The sequence below is a fragment of the Rhinopithecus bieti genome, unplaced genomic scaffold (genome assembly GCF_001698545.2).
Source record: "Rhinopithecus bieti isolate Rb0 unplaced genomic scaffold, ASM169854v2 scaffold_4101, whole genome shotgun sequence".
NCBI classification, from domain to species: domain Eukaryota; kingdom Metazoa; phylum Chordata; class Mammalia; order Primates; family Cercopithecidae; genus Rhinopithecus; species Rhinopithecus bieti.
In genome coordinates, this window is record NW_016804458.1 from 548,451 (window position 1) to 568,380 (window position 19,930).

A 19,930-nucleotide genomic window follows, 5' to 3' on the forward strand; every position below is an offset into this window, starting at 1 on the left:
TTCTGGCTTGTAGAGTTTCTGCCGAGAGATCCCCTGTTAGTCTGATGGACTTCCCTTTGTGGGTAACCTGACCTTTCTCTCTGGCTGCCCTTAACATTTTTTCCTTCATTTCAACTTTGGTGAATCTGACAATTATGTGTCTTGGAGTTGCTCTTCTCGAGGAGTAGCTTTGTGGTGTTCTCTGTGTTTCCTGAATTTGAATGTTGGCCTGCCTTGCTAGGTTGGGGAAGTTCTCCTGGATAATATCCTGCAGAGTGTTTTCCAACTTGGTTCCATTCTCCCCATCACTTTCAAGTACACCAATCAGACATAGATTTGGTCTTTTCATATAGTCCCATATTTCTTGGAGGCTTTGTTCATTTCTTTTTACTCTTTTTTCTCTAAACTTCTCTTCTCGCTTCATTTCATTCATTTGATCTTCAATCCCTGATACCCTTTCTTCCAGTTGATCGAATCAGCTACTGAAGCTTTGGCATGTGTCACATAGTTCTCGTGCCATGGTTTTCAGCTCCATCAGGTCATTTAAGGTCTTCTCTATGCATTTATTCTATATAGCCATTCACCCAATCTTTTTTCAAGGTTTTAGGTTCTTTGTGATGTGTTTGAACTTCCTCCTTTAGTTTGGAGAATTTTGTTATTACTGATCTTCTGAAGCCATCTTCTCTAAACTCGGCAAAGTCATTCTCCATCCAACTTTGTTTCATTGCTGGCAAGGAGCTGCGTTCCTTTGGAGGAGAAGAGGCACTCTGATTTTTAGGATTTTCAGCTTTTCTGCTCTGGTTTCTCCCAATCTTTGTGGTTTTATCTGCCTGTGGTCTTTGACGATGGTGACATACAGATGGGGTTTTGGTGTGGATGTCCTTTCTGTTTGTTAGTTTTCTTTCTAACAGTCAGGACCCTCAGCTGCAGGTATGCTAGAGTTTGCTGGAGGTCCACTCCAGACCCTGTTTGCCTGGGTATCACCAGTGGAGGCTGCAGAACCACAAATATTGCAGAACGGCAAATGCTGCTGCCTGATCCTTCCTCTGGGAGCTTTGTCTCAGAGGGGCACCTGGCCGTATGAGGTGTCAGTCAGCCCCTACTGGGAGGTGCCTCCCAGTTAGGCTACTCAGTTGTTAGCGACTCACTTGAGGAGGCAGTCTGTCCATTCTCAGATCTCAAACTCCATGCTTGGAGAACCACTATTCTCTTTAAAGCTGTCAGACAGANTATGAGGTGTCAGTCAGCCCCTACTGGGAGGTGCCTCCCAGTTAGGCTACTCAGTTGTTAGCGACTCACTTGAGGAGGCAGTCTGTCCATTCTCAGATCTCAAACTCCATGCTTGGAGAACCACTATTCTCTTTAAAGCTGTCAGACAGAGACATTTAAGTCTGCAGAAGTTTCTGCTGCCTTTTGTTCAGCTATGCCCTGCTCCCAGAGGTGGAGTCTACAGAGGCAGGCAGGCCTCCTTGAGCTGCAGTGGGTTCCACACAGTTCGAGTTTCCAGGCCGCTTTGTTTATCTACTCAAGCCTCAGCAATGGTTGGCACCCCTCCCCCAGCCTCGCTGCTGCCTTGCAGTTTGATCTCAGACTGCTGTGCTAGCAATGAGTGGGGCTACGTGGGCGTAGGACCCTCTGAGCCAGGCACGGGATATAATCTCCTGGTGTGCTCTTTGCTTAGCTGGAAATGCAAAAATCGCCATCTTCTGCATTGCTCACACTGGGAGCTGTAGACTGGAGCTGTTCCTATTCAGTCATCTTGGAACCCAGAAAAAATAATTTTCAAAATTTGACATACTTACATGATAAAAACACTCAACAACCTAGAAACAGAAGGAAACTACCTCAACATAGTTAAAGCCATAGAAAAACCCCACAGTAAACATTATTCTCAATGGTGAAAGACTGAAAGCTCTTCTAAGATCAGGAAAAAATCAGAGAAGTCTACTTTTGCCACTTCTATTCAACATAGTACTAGAAGTTCTAGCCAGAGAAATTGGGCAAAAATTAAAAAAAAAAATACAACTAGATTGTAAAGGAAGAAGTAAAATTATCTCTGCTCACAGATAATGTGATCCTATATTTAGAAAATCCTAAAGATTCCACAAAAACAAATTATTAGAACTGATGAATGAATTCAGCAAAGTAGCAGCAGAATACAAAACACACAATCAGTTGTATTTCTGTACATTAACAATGAACAGTCCAAAGAGGAAATGAAAAAAAATTTCAATTCCAATAACGTCAAAAAGAAAAAAATATATACTTAAAATTAACTTAAAGAGGTGAAAGACTTGCACTATGAAAACTATAAAATATTACTGACAGAAATTAAAGACATAAATAAATGAAAATATTACATATTCATGTATTGGAAGACTTAGTATTGTTAAGATGTCAATACTTTCCAAAATACCTAGATTTAGTGATCCCTATCAAAACCTCAATGATGTTTTTTATAGAATTAGAAATACCAATCCTAAAATTTATATGGTATCTCAAGGGACTAAAGATAGCTGAAACAGCCTTGAAAAAGAAAAGCAAAGCTCACATTTCCCGATTTCAAAACTTACTTAAAAGCTACAGTAATCAAAACAATGTGGTACCAGCACAAAGACAGAATACAGACCAATGGAATAAAAGAGAGAACCCAAAAATAAGCCCTTACATATGTGGTCAAGTGATTTTTTGTTTTACAAAAGTGCCAAGGCCATTCAATGGAAAAAGGACAGTCTTTTCATGTTGCTAGGAAAACAGGATATCAACATGCAAAAAAACAACAAAAAAAAACTGATTAACATTATATAAAAATTAACTCAAAGTAGATCAAAGACCTAAATGTAAGACCTAAAACTATAAAACTCTTAGAAGAAAACATAGAAAAATCTTTATGACACTGGATTTGGCAATGATTTATTGGATATGACACCAAAACCGATTGTGTGGGGAGGCTATTCTGCAATCCCTATCTGGGAGCCCTGCCTGGTGAGAATACCCATTGGTAGTGGCTCTGTGCTTTCCTGGCGGGGGAGCTCCCAAAGGCAACCGACAGCCCCTCTGCCATTGCCATGGCACCAGTTCCTCCCCTGCTGCCCTTGGTCTGGAGAAGAAGCAAAGAGTCTGAAAGCTTCACTTGTGCTTCCAGCATGCCACGTAACCATATGGAAAGGAGCCCAGTCTCTCCAATTTGTAAGCCCTTAATCCTCTGCTCATGATCAAGTGGAGCCCTAGCTTGGGCCAGCAGTGCAGCCACTTTAACCCCTGGCTGAAGATTCCCTTAACAACGGTTCTGTGTTTCTCTGAGATGAAGTTCCCAGAGGTAACAACTGCAGTGATACTGCCCTTGCTGCCCTTGGATTAAGGAAGGAGCAAAGACCCTAAGTTCTTTAACCACACCTCCAGCAAGCTGCAGTTGCCCTAAGAAAAGACCAGTCTTTGTCTTCCCATCCCACACGGTGACCTCCTTACTTCCCCTGCTCATCACTAGGCAGAACCCCAAGACCCTGCTTGGGCCCACAGTGCAGCTTCTTACCCTGGGCCAATCGCACAGATTGATAGCAGCTCTGCATCTGTTTGGGGTGGGGCCCCAAGAGATAAGTGAAAGGTCCTCTGCTACACCCATTGCCAAGTTCCCTTTCCCTGCTGCCTTCAGGCTGAGGAGGGAACATAAAGCCCGAGCTCACCACAGAGCTGTGGTGTGCAGCCCAGGAGTGCCAAACCAAGATCTGCAGCCATCATTTCAGTGGGAGAGGAGTGTGTACTTTTAGAGCACTGAGAGGGAGCACAGCTACAATCATTAGGAAATAGAGAGGAGCTGCATGTCTGAGCAAGAGCCTACCTACTGGATCCCAAATTTCAATGCCAAAAATACTTTGCTCATATAACCTCCCATGAAATCAAGGACAAGAATTCACCTACAAATAAAGACCCTGCACAAAGCCCCAGCCTTCTGAAAACATCCAGAAAAAAAGTCTACTGACTGTATTCAAATTATAACACACTGTAGTTAAAGGAACATTGGCCCACACAGATGAGAAAGAACCAATGTAAGAACTCTGGCAACTCACAAAGCCAGGGTGTCTTCCTTCCTCCCAACTACTGCAATATTTCCCCAGCGAGGCTTTCTTTTCTTTTCTTTCTCTTTTTCTTTTTTTTTTTTTCTTTTTTTGAGACAGAGTCTCACTCTGCACCTAGGCTGGAATACAGTGGTACAATCTCGCCTCACTGCAGCCTCAACCTCCTGGCTCAGGTAATTCTCCCACCTCAGTCTCTTGAGCAGCTGGGACTACAGGCATACACCACTGCACCCAGCTAATCTTTGTATTTTTTGTGGAGAAGGGGTTTGGCCATGTTGCCCAGGCTGGTCTTGAACTCTTGGGCTCAAGTGATCCTCCTACCTCAGCCTCCCAAAGTGCTGGGATAATAGGTGTGAGCCACCATGCCCAGCCCAGCAAGAGTTCTTAACTGGGCTAAAATGGCTGACTTAAATGTAAAACCTAAAACTAAGAAAACTCTGGAAGGTAACCTCAGAATTACCATTCTGGAGATAGGTCCTGGCACAAAGATTTCATGACAAAGATGCCAAAAGCAATTGCAACAAAAACAAAAACTGACAAATAGGACCTAACTAAACTAAAGATCTTTTGCACAGCAAAACAAACTATGAACAGAGTAAACAGACAACCTACAGAATGGAAGAAAATATTTGCAAACTATGCATCCAACAAAGATCTAATATCTAGAATCTATAAATAATTTAAAGAAATCAACAAGAAAAAAATCAAACAACCCCATTAAAGAGTGGATAAAGGACATGATCAGATACATTTCAAAAGAGGACATACATATGACCAAAAAGCATATAAAAAAATCTCAGTAATATCAGTAATCATTAGAGAAATGCAAATCAAATCCACAATAAGATACCATCTCACACTAGTCAGAATGGCTTATTATAAAATCAAAAACAACAGCAGTGTAGAATCATTCTCTTTTCCTCACCACTTGAACAACAGATGCTGGTGAAGTTGTGAAGAAAAGGGAATGCTTACCCGCTGCTGGTAGGAATGTAAATTTTTTCAATCATTGTGGAAAGCAGAGTGGCAATTCCTCAAAAAACTTAAAACAGAATTACCATTTGACACAGCAATCTCATTGTTGGGGTATATATCCAAAGGAATATAAATCATTCTACCATAAAGGCACATGCACTATTCACAATAGCAGACATGAAACCAACCTAAATGCCCATCATCGGTAGACTGGATAAAGAAAACATGTTACATATACACTAAGGAACACTACACAGCCAGAAAAAAAAAAAAAAAGGATGAGATTGTGCCCTTTGCAGAAACGTGGATGGAGTTGAAGGCTATTTTCTCAAGTCCAGTGCAGGGACAGAAAACAGAATACCACATATTCCCACTTACAAGTGGAAACTAAACAACAGAACACATAGACACAAAGAGGAAAACAACAGACATTAGGGCCTACTTGAGGGTTGAGGGATGCAGGAGCGGTATCAAAAAACTACCTACTGGGTACTATACTTACTTCCTGGGTGACAAAATAATCTGTACACCAAATCCCCTGTGATATGCAGTTTCCCTATGTAAGAAACCTGCACATGTATACTTGAACCTAAAATAAAAGTTAAAAGATGAATAAATGAATGAATGAATAAAAGAAATGATAGATAAATTGGATTTCCTGAAAATTTAAACATTTTATGCATGAAAAGACACTATGAACAGGGGGCAGGAGGCAGAATGAGATGGTGGAATAGAAGGCTCTCCCAATCATTCTCCCCATAAGGACACCCAGTTAACAACTATATGCAGAGAAAACACTTTCATAAGAAACAAAATTCAGGTGAGCATTCATAGCACCTGGTTTTAAGTTCACATTGCTGAAAGAGGCATGGAAGAGATAGAAAAAAACACCTTGAATCACTGACGCCACCACTCCCCCACTCCTTGGCAGTGGCAGTGTGGTGCCGAGAGCATCTCTGGGTGCTGTGGGAGGGGGAACACAGCAATTTTGAGGCATTGAAGTCAGTGCTGTTCTGTTAGTGCAGAAAGGAAAACCAGACCAAACTCAGCTGATGCCCGCACATGGAGGGAGCATTTAAATCAGCCTGAGCCAGAGGGTAATTGCCAATCCCAGCAGTCCAAACTTGAGTGCCTGTAAACCTCACCACTGAGGGCTACAGTGCACCTGGCCTTTAAATACACTTGGAAGGCAGTCTAGAACATAAGAACTGCAACTCTTAGGTGAGTCCTAGTGCTGAGCTAGGCCCAGAGACAGTGGACTGGGGGAACACGTGACATGCTGAGCTATCAGCTAAGCCAGCCAAGGGAGTGTTGGCATCACCCCTTCCCTAACTCCAGACTGCACAACTCCTGGCTGCAAAAGACATCCCTTCTTTCCACTTGAGGAGAAGAGGGGGAAGAGTTGGGAGCACTTTGTCTTGCACCTAGGATACAAGCTCTGCCACAGCAGGATGGAGCATCAGTCAGAGTCATGAGGACCCTGTTACGGGCCTTAGCTCTCAGATGACATTTCTAGGTACACATGGGGTCAGCACAAACCCACTGCCTTGAAGAAAAGAACCCAATCCTGCCAGGATTCATCACCTGCTCATTCAAAAGTCCTTGGGCCCTGAATAACCAGCAGCAATACCCAGGTACCACATCAAGGGCCTTGGGTGAGCTTCTGAGACTTGCTGGCTTCAAGTGAGACTCAGCATCTTACCAGATCTGGTGGTTATGGGACAAAACTCCTTCTGCTTGAGAAAAGCAGAGGAAAAAGTAATGGGGACTTTGTCTTCCACCTTAAATACCAGCACAGCCACAGGGTTGTAGAGCACCAAATAGGCTCTTGGGGTCCCAATTCTAGAACTTGACACTTTGATGGTATGCCTGGACCTCCCCTGGACCAGAGGGGAGCCAATCACCCTGAAGGGTGAATCCGAGTCCCGGCAGCATTCATGACAAGCTGACTTAAGACCCCTTAGGCCTTAAGAGAACATTGGAAGTAGTCTGGCAGTACTCCTCACGGCCTGGGGTATCAGTGGCCATGGGATGAGGTTCCCCTGCTTTTGGAAAGGGAAGGGAAGAGTGGGAAGAACTGCATCATGTTGTTTGAGTGCCAGCTCAGCCACAATACAATAGAACAGCAGGGAGACTTCTAAGGTTTTTGACTGTAGTGCCAGACTCCAAGAAGGCGCCTCTGGACCCACCTGAGGCCTGGGGGACCTCACCACCCTGAAGAGAAAAACACAGGCCTGGCTGGCTTTGCTACCTGCTAATTGTAGAGCCCCGGGGCCTTAAGCAAACATAGGCAGCAGTCAGGGAGTGGTTACAGCAGGCCTTGGGTGAGACCCAGTACTGTGCTGGCTTCAGGTCTGACCCAGTGCAGTCATAACAGTGGTGGCCAGAGGGGTACTTGTGTCACTCTACCCCAAGCTTTAGGTGGCTCAGAACAGGGAGAGAGAAACTGTATATGTTTGGGAGAAAGTAGAGTAAGAGAACAAGGGTCTCTGGTAACCCAGAAAATTATCCTGGATTTTGTCCAAGACCATCAAGGCAGTGCCTCTATACATCTGCAAGACCCACAGTATTATTGGGCTTGGGGTGCACTTTAAAGCAGATACCTCTTAGATCACAAGTACCTTCAAATATCTGGAAAAACTTCCCAAGAAAGACAGCTACAAATAAGCCCAGACAGTGAAGACTACCATAAATACCTAACTCTTCAATGTCCAGACACCAAAGAACATCGACTAGCATTAACACCATCTGGGAAAACATGACCCCACCAAATGAACTAAATAAGGCATGAGGGACTAAACCTGTAGAAACAGAGCTATGTGATCTTTAGACAGAGAATTCAAAATAGCTGTTTGAGAAAACAAAAAATTTCAAGATCACATGGAGAAGGAATTCAGAATGCTATCAGATAAACTTACCAAAGATAATGAAATAATTAAAAAGAATCAAGCAGAAATTCTGGAGCTGAAAAATCCAATCGGCATACTGAAGAATGCATCAGAGTCTTTTAATAGCAGAATTGATCAAACAGAAGAAAGAATAGTTGAGCTTAAAGACAGGCTATTTGAAAATATACAGTCAGAAGAGACAAAAGAAAAAAATAATGAAGCACAATTACAGGATCTAGAAAATATCCTCAAAAGGGTAAATCTAAGAGTTATTAACTTTAAAGAGGAGGTAGAGAAAGAGATAGGAGTAGAACGTTAGTTCAATGGGGTAATAATATCCAAGTACAACAAGGTTATAAAATGCCAAACAGATTTAATCCAAAGAAGACTCTCCTGAAGGCATTTAATAATCAAACTCCCGAAGGTGAAGGATTAAATAAAAGAATCCTAAAAGCAGCAAGAGGTAAAAAAAAAATAACATACAATGGAGCTCCAGTATATCTGGCAGCAGACTTTTCAGTAGAAATCTTACAGGCCAGGAGAAAGTGGCATGATATATTTAAAATACTGAGGGAAGAAAAAAAACTTTTACCCTAAGATAGGATGGCCAGCAAAAATACCCTTATACATGAAGGACAAATAAAGATTTTTCCCAGACAAACAAAAGCTGAGGGATTTCATCAATACCAGACCTGTCCTACAAGAAATGCTAAAGCGAGTACTTCAGTCAGAAAGTAAAGAACATTCATGAGCAATAAATAATCACCTGAAGGTACAAAACTCACTGGTAATAATAAGTAGACAGAAAAACACAGAATATTATAACACTGTAGCTGTGATGTATAAACTACTCTTATCCTATGTGGAAAGATTAAGTGACAAACCAATCAAAAATAATAACTACAACTTTCCAAGACATAGTCAGTACAATAAGATATAAATAGAAACAAGAAAAAATTAAAAGCAGGGGACAAAGGTAAGGCATCGAGTTTTATTCATTTCCTTTTTGCTTATTTATGAAAATAGTGTTAAATTATTACCAGGTTAAAATAATGGGCTATAGGCTAGTATTTACAAGCCTCATGGTAACCCCAAACAAAAAAATATACAATGGATACACAAAAAAATATACAATGGATACACAAAAAAATAAAAAGCAAGAAACTAAATTATATTATCAGAGAAAATCATCTTCACTAGAGGAAAATATAAATGAAAGAAAGAAGGGAGAGAAGACCACAAAAGAACCAGAAAACAAATAAAATGGCAGTCTGAAATAAGTCATTATTAATAATAATATTAAACATGACTAAACTCTCCAATCAAAAGATATAAACTAGGGATGGATGAAAAAAATAAGACCCATTGATCTGTTGACTACAAGAAGCACATTTCACATAGACTGAAAATAAAGGAATGGAAAATGATATTCAATGCCAGTGGAACCCCAAACAGAGAGTCACCATACTTGTATCAGAAAAAATAGATTTTAAGACAAAAACTATAAGAAGAGACAAAGAAGATCACTATATAATGATAAAGAGTTCAATTCAGCAAGAGAATATAAAAATTTTAAATATATATGCACCTAACACTGGAGCACCTAGATATACAAAGGAAATATTACAAATAAAGAGAGAGCTAGGCCCCTACATTAAAATAGTTGGATATTTTATAACCTCACTTTCAGCAATGGACAGATATTTCAAACAGGAAACCAACAAAGAAACATCAGACTTAATCTGTAATATAAACATAATGGATCTAATAGCTATTTACAGAACATCTCATCCAAGAACTGCAGAATATACATTCTTTTTCTCAGCACATGGATCATTCTCAAGGATAGACCATATGTTAGGTCACAAAGCAAGTCTTAAGACATTCAAAAGAACTGAAATAATACCAAGCATCTTCTCTGAACACAATGGAATCAAACTAGAAATGAATAACAAGAGGAATTTTGGAAACTTTACCAATACATGGCAATTTAACAATATGCTTCTGAATGATCAGTGGTTCAATGAAGAAATTAAGAAGAAAGTTGAAAAATGTTCTGAAGCAAATGAAAATGGAAACACAACATGCCAAAACCTATGGGGTACAGCAAAAACAGTACTAAAAGGGAAGTTTATAGCTATAAGTACCTACATCATAAAAAGGAAAACCTTTAAATAACCTAATGACGCATTGCAAAAACTAGAAAAGCAAGAGCAAACCAGACACAAAATTAATAGAAGAGAAGAAATAATAAAGACCAGCACAGAAATAAATGAAATTGAAATAAAAGGATAGAACAAATCAATGAAACAAAAGTTGGTTTTTTGAAAAGTTAAAAAAAATTGACAAACCTTTAGCCAGACTAAGAAAAAAAGGAGATCCACATAAATCAAAATGAAAATGGAGACACTACAACTGACAGCGCAGAAATTCAAAGGATTGTTAGTGACTACTATGAGCAACTATATGGCAATAAATTGGAAAACCTAGAAATGGACAAATTCCTAGATAGATACAACCTACGAAGTTTGAACCATGAAGAAATAAAAAACATGAACAGACAATAACATGTAATGAGATCAAAGCCATAATAAAAAGTATCCCAATAAAGGAAAGCCTGGGACCTGACGGCCTTTCTGCTGAATTCTACCGAATATTTAAAGAAAATCTAATACTAATCCTACTCAAACTATTTTTAAAAATAGAGGATGAGGGAATACTTTCAAACTTATTCTATGTGGCTAGAAGCCAGTATTGCCCTGATAACAAAACCAGACAAAGACACACCAAAAAAAGAAAACTACAGGCCAATATCTCTGATGAATATTAATGCAAAAATCCTCAATGAAATACTAGCAAACTAAATTCAACAATACATGAGAAAGATTATTCATCATGACCAAGTGGGATTTATTCCTGGGATATAAGGATGATTCAACATACGTAAATCAATCAATGTGATACATCATATCAACAGACTTAAGGACAAAAACCATATGACCATTTCAATTGATGTTGAAAAAGCATTTGATAAAATTCAACACCCCTTCATAATAAAAACCCTCAAAAAACTGGGACTAGAAGGAACACACCTCGATACAATAAAAGCCATATATGACAGACTTCCAGCTAGTATTATAGTGAATGGGGAAAATTGGAAAGCCTTTCCTCTATCCTGAACAAGACAAGGATGTCCGCTTTCACCAGTGTTATTCAATATAATAATTGAATTCATAGTTAGATTAATTAGACAAGATAAAGATAAAAAGGGCATCCAAGTTGGAAAGGAAGAAATCAAATTATCCTTGTTTGCAGATTATATGATCTTATATTGGAAAAAACTTAAAGACTCCACCAAAAAAAATACTAGAACTGACAAATTCAGTAAAGTTGCAGAATACAAAATCAACATACAAAAATGGTAACATATCTATTTGCCAACAGTGAACAATGTAAAAAACAAATGAAAAAAGGTAATCTCATTTACAATAGCCACATATAAAATTGAATACTTAGGGATTAACATAACCACAGAAGTGAAAGATCTCTATAATCAAAACTACAAAACATTGATGAAAGAAATTGAAGAGGACACCAAAAAATGGAAAAGTATTCCATGTCCCTGGATTGGAAGAATCAATATTGTTAAAATGTCCGTACTACCCAAAGCAATCTACAGATTTCATGCAATCCCTATCAAGATACCAGTGACATTCTTCACAGAAATGAATAAACAATCCTATTATAAAATTTATATGGAACCACAAAAGACCCAGAATACACAAAGCTGTCCCGAGCAAAAAGAACAAAACTGGAGGAATCACATTACCAGACTTCAAAGTATACTACAGAGTTGTTGTAACCATAACAGCATGGTATTGGCATAAAAACAGATACATACATAATTGGAGCAGACTAGAGAACTCAGAACCAAATCCACATACCTAGAGTGAACTCATTTTTCACAAAGGTGCCAAGAACATACACTGGGGCAGAGACAGTGCTTGAGAGAATGGATACCCCATTCTCCACTATGTGCTTATTTCACACTGTATGCCTGTATCAAAACATTTCATGTACCCTATAAATATATACACTTACTATGAACTCGTAAAATAAAATAAAATGACACTATCAACAGAGTAAAAAGGCAACCCAGAATAGAAAAGGATATTTGCAAACAAATTGAGTTAACCTATGAGCTCTTCAATACATGGTGCTGGGAAAACTGGATATCCATATGCAGAAGAATGAAATTGGACCCTTGTCAAACATGAACAAATGGGATCACATCAAGTTAAAAAGCTTCTGCACAGCAAAGGATACAATCAACAAAGTGAAGAGACAACCCACAAAATGGGAGAAAATATTTCCAAACTACCTATCTGACAAGGGATTAATATGCTGAATATATAAGGAGCTGAAACAACTCTATAGGAAGAGATCTAACAATCTAATGGGCTAAAGATTTGAATAGACATTTTTAAAAAGAAGACATACAAATGTCAGACAGGCATATGAAACAGTGCTCAGCCTCATTCATCATCAGAGAAAAGCAAATCAAACTACAATGAGATACCATCTCACCCCAGTTAAAGTGGCTTATATCCAAAATACAGGCAAGAACAAATGCTGGCGAGCATGTGGAGAAAAGGGAACCCTTGTACACCATTGGTGGGAATGTAAATTAGTGCGACCATTATGGAGAACAGTATGGAGGTTCCTAAAAAATGCAAAAAAATAAATTGAGCTACCATACGATTCAGCAAATTCTCTGCTGGGTATATACCCCAAAGAAAGGAAATCAGTATATCACAGAGATATCAGAACTCCTATGTTTGTTGCAGCTCTGTTTACAATAGCCAAGATTTGGAAGCAACCTAAGTGTCCATCAACAGATGAATGGATAAAATGTGGTACTTATACACAATGGAGTACTATTTAGCCATACAAAAGAATCAGATTCTGTCATTTGCAACAACATGGATGGAACTGGAGATCATTACGTTAAGTGAAATAAGCCAGGCACAGAAAGATAAATACGTTCTCTTTCATTTATGGGATCTAAAAATCAAAACAATTGAACTCATGAACAGAGAGAGTGGAAAGGGTAGTGGGGGCCTGCGGGAAGCTGAGGATGGTTAATAGGTTTCAAAAAATGGAATGAATAAGATCTACTATTTGACAGCACAACAGAGTGACTATAATCAATAATAATTGTATATTTTAAAATAAAGACTGTCATTGGAATGTTTGTAACTCAAAGGATAAATGCTTGAGGGGACAGACACCTCATTCTCCATGATGTGCTTATTTCACATCACATGACTGTATCAAAATATCTTATGTACCCAATAAATATATACACTCACTTACTATGTACCCACAAAAAATAAAAAAGACACTATTGAGTAAAAAGGCAACCCAGAATAGAAAAACATTTGCAAAGTATACACCTGATAAGAGATTAATATCAGGAATATATAGAGAACTCCTAAAAGACAGGAACAAGAAGATAAGCAACTCAATTCAAAAATGGGCAAAGGATCAGAATATACATTTCTCCAAATAAGATATACAATTGGCCAATAAGCACTTAAAAAATGCTCAACATCTAATTATTAGGAAAATGCACATCAAAACTGTAATGAGATACCATCATACCCTTTAGGACAGCTACTGTAAACACACACACACACACACACACACACACACACTGAGCCAAACACACAGAAAATAAGCATTGGTAAGGTTGTGGAGAAATTGGAAACCTTGTGAACTGTTGGTAGGAATGTGAAATGGTACAGCTGTTGTGAAAAACAATAACATGGCCGTTCCTCAAAAAATAAAAAATAGAATTACCATGTGATTGAACAATTTCACTTTTGGACGTATGCCGCCCCCAAATTGAAAACAGAGTCTCCAAGAGGTATTTGTACATTAATGTTCACAGCAGCAGTATTTGCAGTTGCTAAAATGTGGAAGCAACCCAGAATTCTATGGATGGATGAACAGATAAAAAAAATAATGGTACACACATACAGTGAAATATTTTCAGCCTTAGAAAAGAAGGAAATTCTGACATATGTTATAACATAGATGAAACTTGAACACATTATGCTAAGTAAAATAAGCCAATCACAAAAGGACAAACACTGTATGATTCCAATTATATGATAAAGTGCTTAGAGTCATCAAAATTATAGAGACAGAGTAGATGGCTCTTGCCAGGGGCTGGGGAAAGGAGAAATGGAAAGTTATTGTTTAATGGATATAAACTTTCAGTTTTGCAAGATGATAAGAGTTTTGGAGATGGATAGTGATGATGGTTTTGAAACAATATGAATGTATTTAATGTCACTAAACTGACACTTGGAAATGGTTAAAATACATATACATTTTATGTTATGTGTATTTTACCACAGTAAAAAAGTTGGGAAAAATTAGTATAAAACACACATTATATTTGTGCTCCAAAGTCTAGCTAGCAAGAGTTTTTTGGACTCAAGGAAGTACAGAAATCCACAAATTAGATTTTTGCTAACCATTTTCTAACCCTGCAATGATGAGATATAGGATGTAGCCATAGAAACAGAAACAGTAAATCATTTTTTTATCCTGTGCTTCAACAAAACATGCATTGGCCATTTCAATTCATTAAATTTTACTTGCCTTCTGTATGTAAGCAGGTTGACTATGCTAGGATCAGAGCAACTCCTCAAGTTACATTCAATATAGAAACTCTGACAGTTATTCTGCTGGTTTCATTTGAAGGTTTTATTAGGTCGATACCAAATAGCTTTTCAACATTGGATCAGCTAATGACAAAAGTTTTTGCCTCAAGGGAGAACTTTGTATTAATGGCACTGCAAGTGTGTGTGTATTTGTGCACATTCCCATGCATGGTGTGTGGGGGTGTGTTTGGCAGAAAATAAGAGATTTCTCCACTTTAGATACCGGGTTTTTATGTTAACACATCAAAAGAAAGCCCTGCTTCCTAACTTGTTCTCATGTTATCTGCTGCTTGGTTTGATATGGTCTGGATATTTGTTCTTGCCTAAATTTCATGTTGAATTGTAATATCCAATGTTGAAGGTGGGACCTGGTGGGAGGTGAATCATGGGGCATGGGGCAGATCTCTCATGAATGGCTTGGGCCACCCCCTTGGTGATAACCAAGCTCTTGCTCTGAGTTTACATGAGATCTGATTGTTTAAAAGGGTGTGGCATCCCCCCATCCCCTCCCCCCACCACACACACCCTCTCTCTCTCATTCCTGCTTTTGCCATGTGATGTGCCTGCTCCTCCTTCATCTTATGCCATGATTGTGATCTCCCTGAAGCTTCACCACAAGTCAACCAGATGCCAGCACCAGGCTTCCTGCAAAGCTGCAGAACCATGAGCCAATTAGACCTCTTTAACAATTACCCAAGTCTCACATATTTTTTAATAGTGATGCAAGAATGACCTAGTACAGAAAATCGGTACTGAGGAGTGGGGCATTGCTATAAAGATACCTGAAAATGTGAAAGTTTGAACTTCAGAGTGATGATTTAGGATATCAGGGGGTAAAAATTTCTAAGCAGCAAAGCATTCAAGAAATGGCCTGGCTGTTTCTAACAACCTGTGCTCAGATGTGGGAGCAAAAAAAAAAAAAGACTTAAAGTTGGAATTTATATTTAAACAGGAAGCAGAGCATAAACATTTGAAAAATTTGCAGCCTAGCCATGTGACTGAGAAAGGAAGCTTTTTCAGAAAAGGAATTCAAGCAGGCAGTGGAGCAACCACTTGCTAGAGATGTTTGTGTAATTAAAAAAGAACCAAGTGCTAATTTCCAAGACAATGGGGAAAAGGTCTCAAAGGCATTTCAGAGACCTTCACAGGAGGCCCTTACATCACAAACCCAGAGGCCTAAGAGGGAAAAATGGTTTCATGGGCCAGGCCCAGGGCTCTGCTGTCCTGTGTAGCATCAGAACTCTGCTCCCCACATTCTGGCCACTCCAGCTCCAGCTGTGGCTCAGAGGGGCCCAGGTACATACAGCTTGGGCCATGGCTTTAGAGGTTGCAAGCTGTAAGCCTCGGCAGCTTCCATCTGGTGTTAAGTCTGTGGGTGCACAGTGTGCAAGAGTGAATGAGGCTTGGCACCCTCCATCAGATTTCAGAGAATGTGTGGAAAAGTCTGGATGCCCAGGTAGAAGCCTGCCTCAGGGGCAGAGCCCCCATAGAAGAACTTCTACTGGACAGTGCCAAGAGGAAATACGGGGTTGGAGCACGCACACAAAATCCCCACTAGAACCCTGCCTAGTGCAGCTGTGAGAAAGGGGCCATGGCCCTCCATACCCTAGAATGGTAGATCCACCAGCAGCTTGCACCCAGCACCTGGGAAAGCTACAGGCGCTCAACAACCTGTAAGAGCAGCCTGGAGTTCTGAAACCTTCAAAGCCACAGAGGTGGAAATATCTTCAGGAAATAGGGGCTTTGGAAGCCCGCGCCTTGCACCAGTGTGCCTTGAATGTGGGATATGGCGTCAAAGAAGATTATTTTGGAGCTTTAAGATTTAATTACTGCCCTTCTGCATTTTGAACTTGTGTGAGGCCTGTAGCTCCTTTCTTCTGGCCAATTTCTCCCTTTTGGAAGGGTATGTTTACAATGTCTATAGTCCCATTGTATCTTGGGAGTAAATAACTTGTTTTTTATTTTACAGGCTCTATAGATGGTAAGGAACTCAGCTCAGCTCTAGATGAGACTTTGAACTTGAGACTTGGGACTTTTGAGTTAATGCTGGAATGAGTTAAGACTTTGCAGGGGAAAGGCTTTGGGGGACTATTGGGAAGGCATAATTATACTGTGCAATGTGAGAAAAACATGGGGTTTGGGTGGGGCCAGGGATGGGATAATATGGTTTGGGTATTTGCTCCCACCCAAATCTCATGTTAAATTGTAATTTCCAGTGTTGGACGTGGAGCCTGGTGGGAGGTATTTGGATCGTGGAGGTGGATCCCTCATGAATGGTTTGGGTTATTCCCTTGGTGATAAGCGAGCTTTTGCTCTGAGTTCACATGAGACATGGTTGTTTAAAAGTGTGTGGCACCCCCCGACACACACCACATTCTCTCTTGCTTGTTCTTGCTTTCACTGTGTGACATGCCTTTTCCCCCTTTGCCTTCTGTCATGATTGTGAGCTCCCCGAGGCCTCACCAGAAGCCAAGCAGATTATAGCACCATGCTTCCTGTACAGCTTGCAGCATGACGAACCAATTAATCTATTTTCTTTATGAATGATCCAGTCTCAGGTATTTCTTTATAGCAATTCTAGAATAGCCTAATACATGATTTTGCAAGATAATTCAGAAGATGCTGCTTAACTGTTGTGCACAAATAAGGAAAGCAGCTCTGTCCGGGGCACTTGGTTATTCAAACCTTGGTGAATAAGCCAGGTTTCCTACAGAGACCTAGAAATGGATGTCTGCTTGAAAACATTCCTTCCTATCAAGACATGTGAGAGAAACATAGGAAAGCCTTGCTCTAAAAACAATATGGAGTTTGCATCTGTTTGGAGGCCATAAACTTAAAATTGATTTTAACACTGTGCCTTGTGTACAGTAATTACTGAGAAGGAGGAGAAGGAGTAAATCTCATGGTTCCAGCCTCATTATCCTCCCTTTGAGATAGTGGTAATAATTGGCCCTAGACAGGTACCTTTTAAATTTAAAACCTTTTAATGGGCCATTATGACATTTAGCTATGACTATAAAGTCAGAGAAAAACATGTGATTTCAGGCTTTCTAGTCAGGTCTAAACTTTTTTCTTTAAAATTATGTCTAATTAAAAATATTCCTGATTGGTAGAAATTTGAATTGTTTCAAGTTTGGAGCTATAAGTAAAACTTCTATAAACAGTTAAGTATGTGTCTTTGAGTTGACTTATGTTTTTATTTCTCTTGAGTAAAAACAAACAGCAGATTTTCTAGGCTGCATGGTAAGTACGAATATGTTTAACTCTATAGTCTATTTATATGTTTAAACATCCAGAAATGACTATACAATTTTACATTCCCACCAGCAATGTGTATGAGCTCCCATTCCTCCATATAACTTGCCAAAACTTGGAATGGTGAGCGTTTAGAAATTTTACCATTCTAGTTGGGTGAGTATTTGCATTTTTTCTAATAACTAATGATCTTGAATATTTTAAAATGTGCTTATTTGCTATCTGCATATCTACTTTGGTGAGTTGTCTATTAAAATGTTTTGCTGCCCCTTCCCCTTCCCGGAGGGCCTTCCAGTGCGGTCCTCCTGGGCCTCGCTTCCCCTAGCCCCTGCAGTGGGTCCGAATTAGAGGTTCCGGAGTGCGTTCTGGAGCCCCAGCGCGGGATGGGTCCTGGGGGTAGACAGACGCTGCTGGCCAGCCCGCCCCAACCGAGGTTCTTGGCACCCTCTTAAGAGCTTCAGCTGCTCCAATATTAGAATCCCAAGAAAATCAAAAGGCATTCAGGGATTTCTGCTCACCTGGAGAAAGGATGGAAATACTTCAACAAGGCATGGAAGGAAGTTTGACTGCATAAGACAACATGGTTGAGGTCTGAGATTTTACATGGAGTTATTCAAGAGTTGCTTGTGGACTCCTGTGTGAAGATACAAGACACAAATTTAACTTCTGAGGACAAAAAGTTTCCTGAGACCCTTGAACAGCGGCTACTCATAATGGAACTGACGTGGCTCTTAGGTCCTAGCCAGGAGAGGGAGATACCTTCACTGCTAGAGCTGGAGAAAGCAGACCTTCTGGAATCCATGCCACTCTCAGAGGATTTTGTTTGGATGAAGGCTCTGCTACAGCAAGAAGTGGAGGAGCAGCTCAAGAAGAAATGTTTCACTCTGCTCTGGTACTACAATCCCAATTCAGATGCTGACAGTGAAACCATGAAGACAGCAGAGGTGTGTGGAAACTTGCAGAGGTCCGCGTGGGTAGGGAGCAGCAGTGCCAGGATGCCAAGAGCCAGCAAAAGGAGCGGATGGTGCTGCTGGAGAAGAAGAGTGCCACCTACTCCCAGGTTTCTCCGCTGCCTCACTTTGCTGCAGAGGCTTCCTCAGGAACACTGGCTGAAGACTCACTCGGAGTTAGACCACATCAATGCCCAGTACCTGGAAGTCAAGTGCGCTGCTATGATCCTTAAGCTGACGATGGAGGAGATAAAGATTTTGTCCGACACACTGCTGAGAAAGTGGAAGTTCATTGTCTGATTAGGGACCGTTTGGAAGGAGCCAATCACCTACAGGAGTAGCACATGGAGAAGTCAAGACAGGTCCTGAACTGCTAGCTCCTATGAAATACTTGGGGAGGAGTTTGGCAGGCTGGTGAAAAGAGTCCACTCTACTCAAGCAGACAACTGAGAAGCGGTAGGCCCTCCAGGAGTTCAACAAGGCCTACCGTTGAGCTCTGGCAGGACCAGGAAGCATGGCTTCTGCACAGCTGCTGCCTCCTAATCTTCCTGCTAGTAGGACCACCTTCACCTGGGGATGCCTTTGCTACAAGGGAGTGTGGAAATGTTTGCATTTGCTTGAAAGAGTGCATTTAGGCACCTTCCTAGTTTTTATTTCTGGTTTGTAATGACTGGGCCTCTTCTGGAAAATCTAGCAAGCAGATTTATATAATTTTTATGCACGGCTGTTTGTCAGTGTCAGCCCTGTATCGTATTTGATTATCTCCTGAATAAAGTTATCATATTATATCTTTAAAAATGTTTTGCTTATTTTTAAAATGTTGTGTTGATAATTGAAATTAAGTATTCTTTATGTATTTTGTACAAGTTCAGTATCAGATATAGCTTTTGAAAATATTTTCTTTCAGTCCATGGCCTACCTTTTTATTTTCTAAATGGTGTTTTTTAAAAGGCAAATGTTTTATATTTGGTAAAGTTCAATGCGTCTATTATTTCTATATCTTTTATGTGTGTGTGAGCATGTGTCCAGTCTAAGATATCTTTGTCTAGCTCAAGGTCCCGAAGATTTTTCTT

At 40.0% G+C, this 19,930-nt stretch overlaps 1 pseudogene; it reads left to right on the forward strand.

Annotated features, from left to right (window-relative positions):
• Window positions 1-19,350, forward strand: part of LOC108527258 (HAUS augmin-like complex subunit 4 pseudogene) — a 52,845-nt pseudogene extending 33,495 nt beyond the window's left edge.
• The last annotated feature ends 580 nt before the right edge of the window (window positions 19,351-19,930 follow it).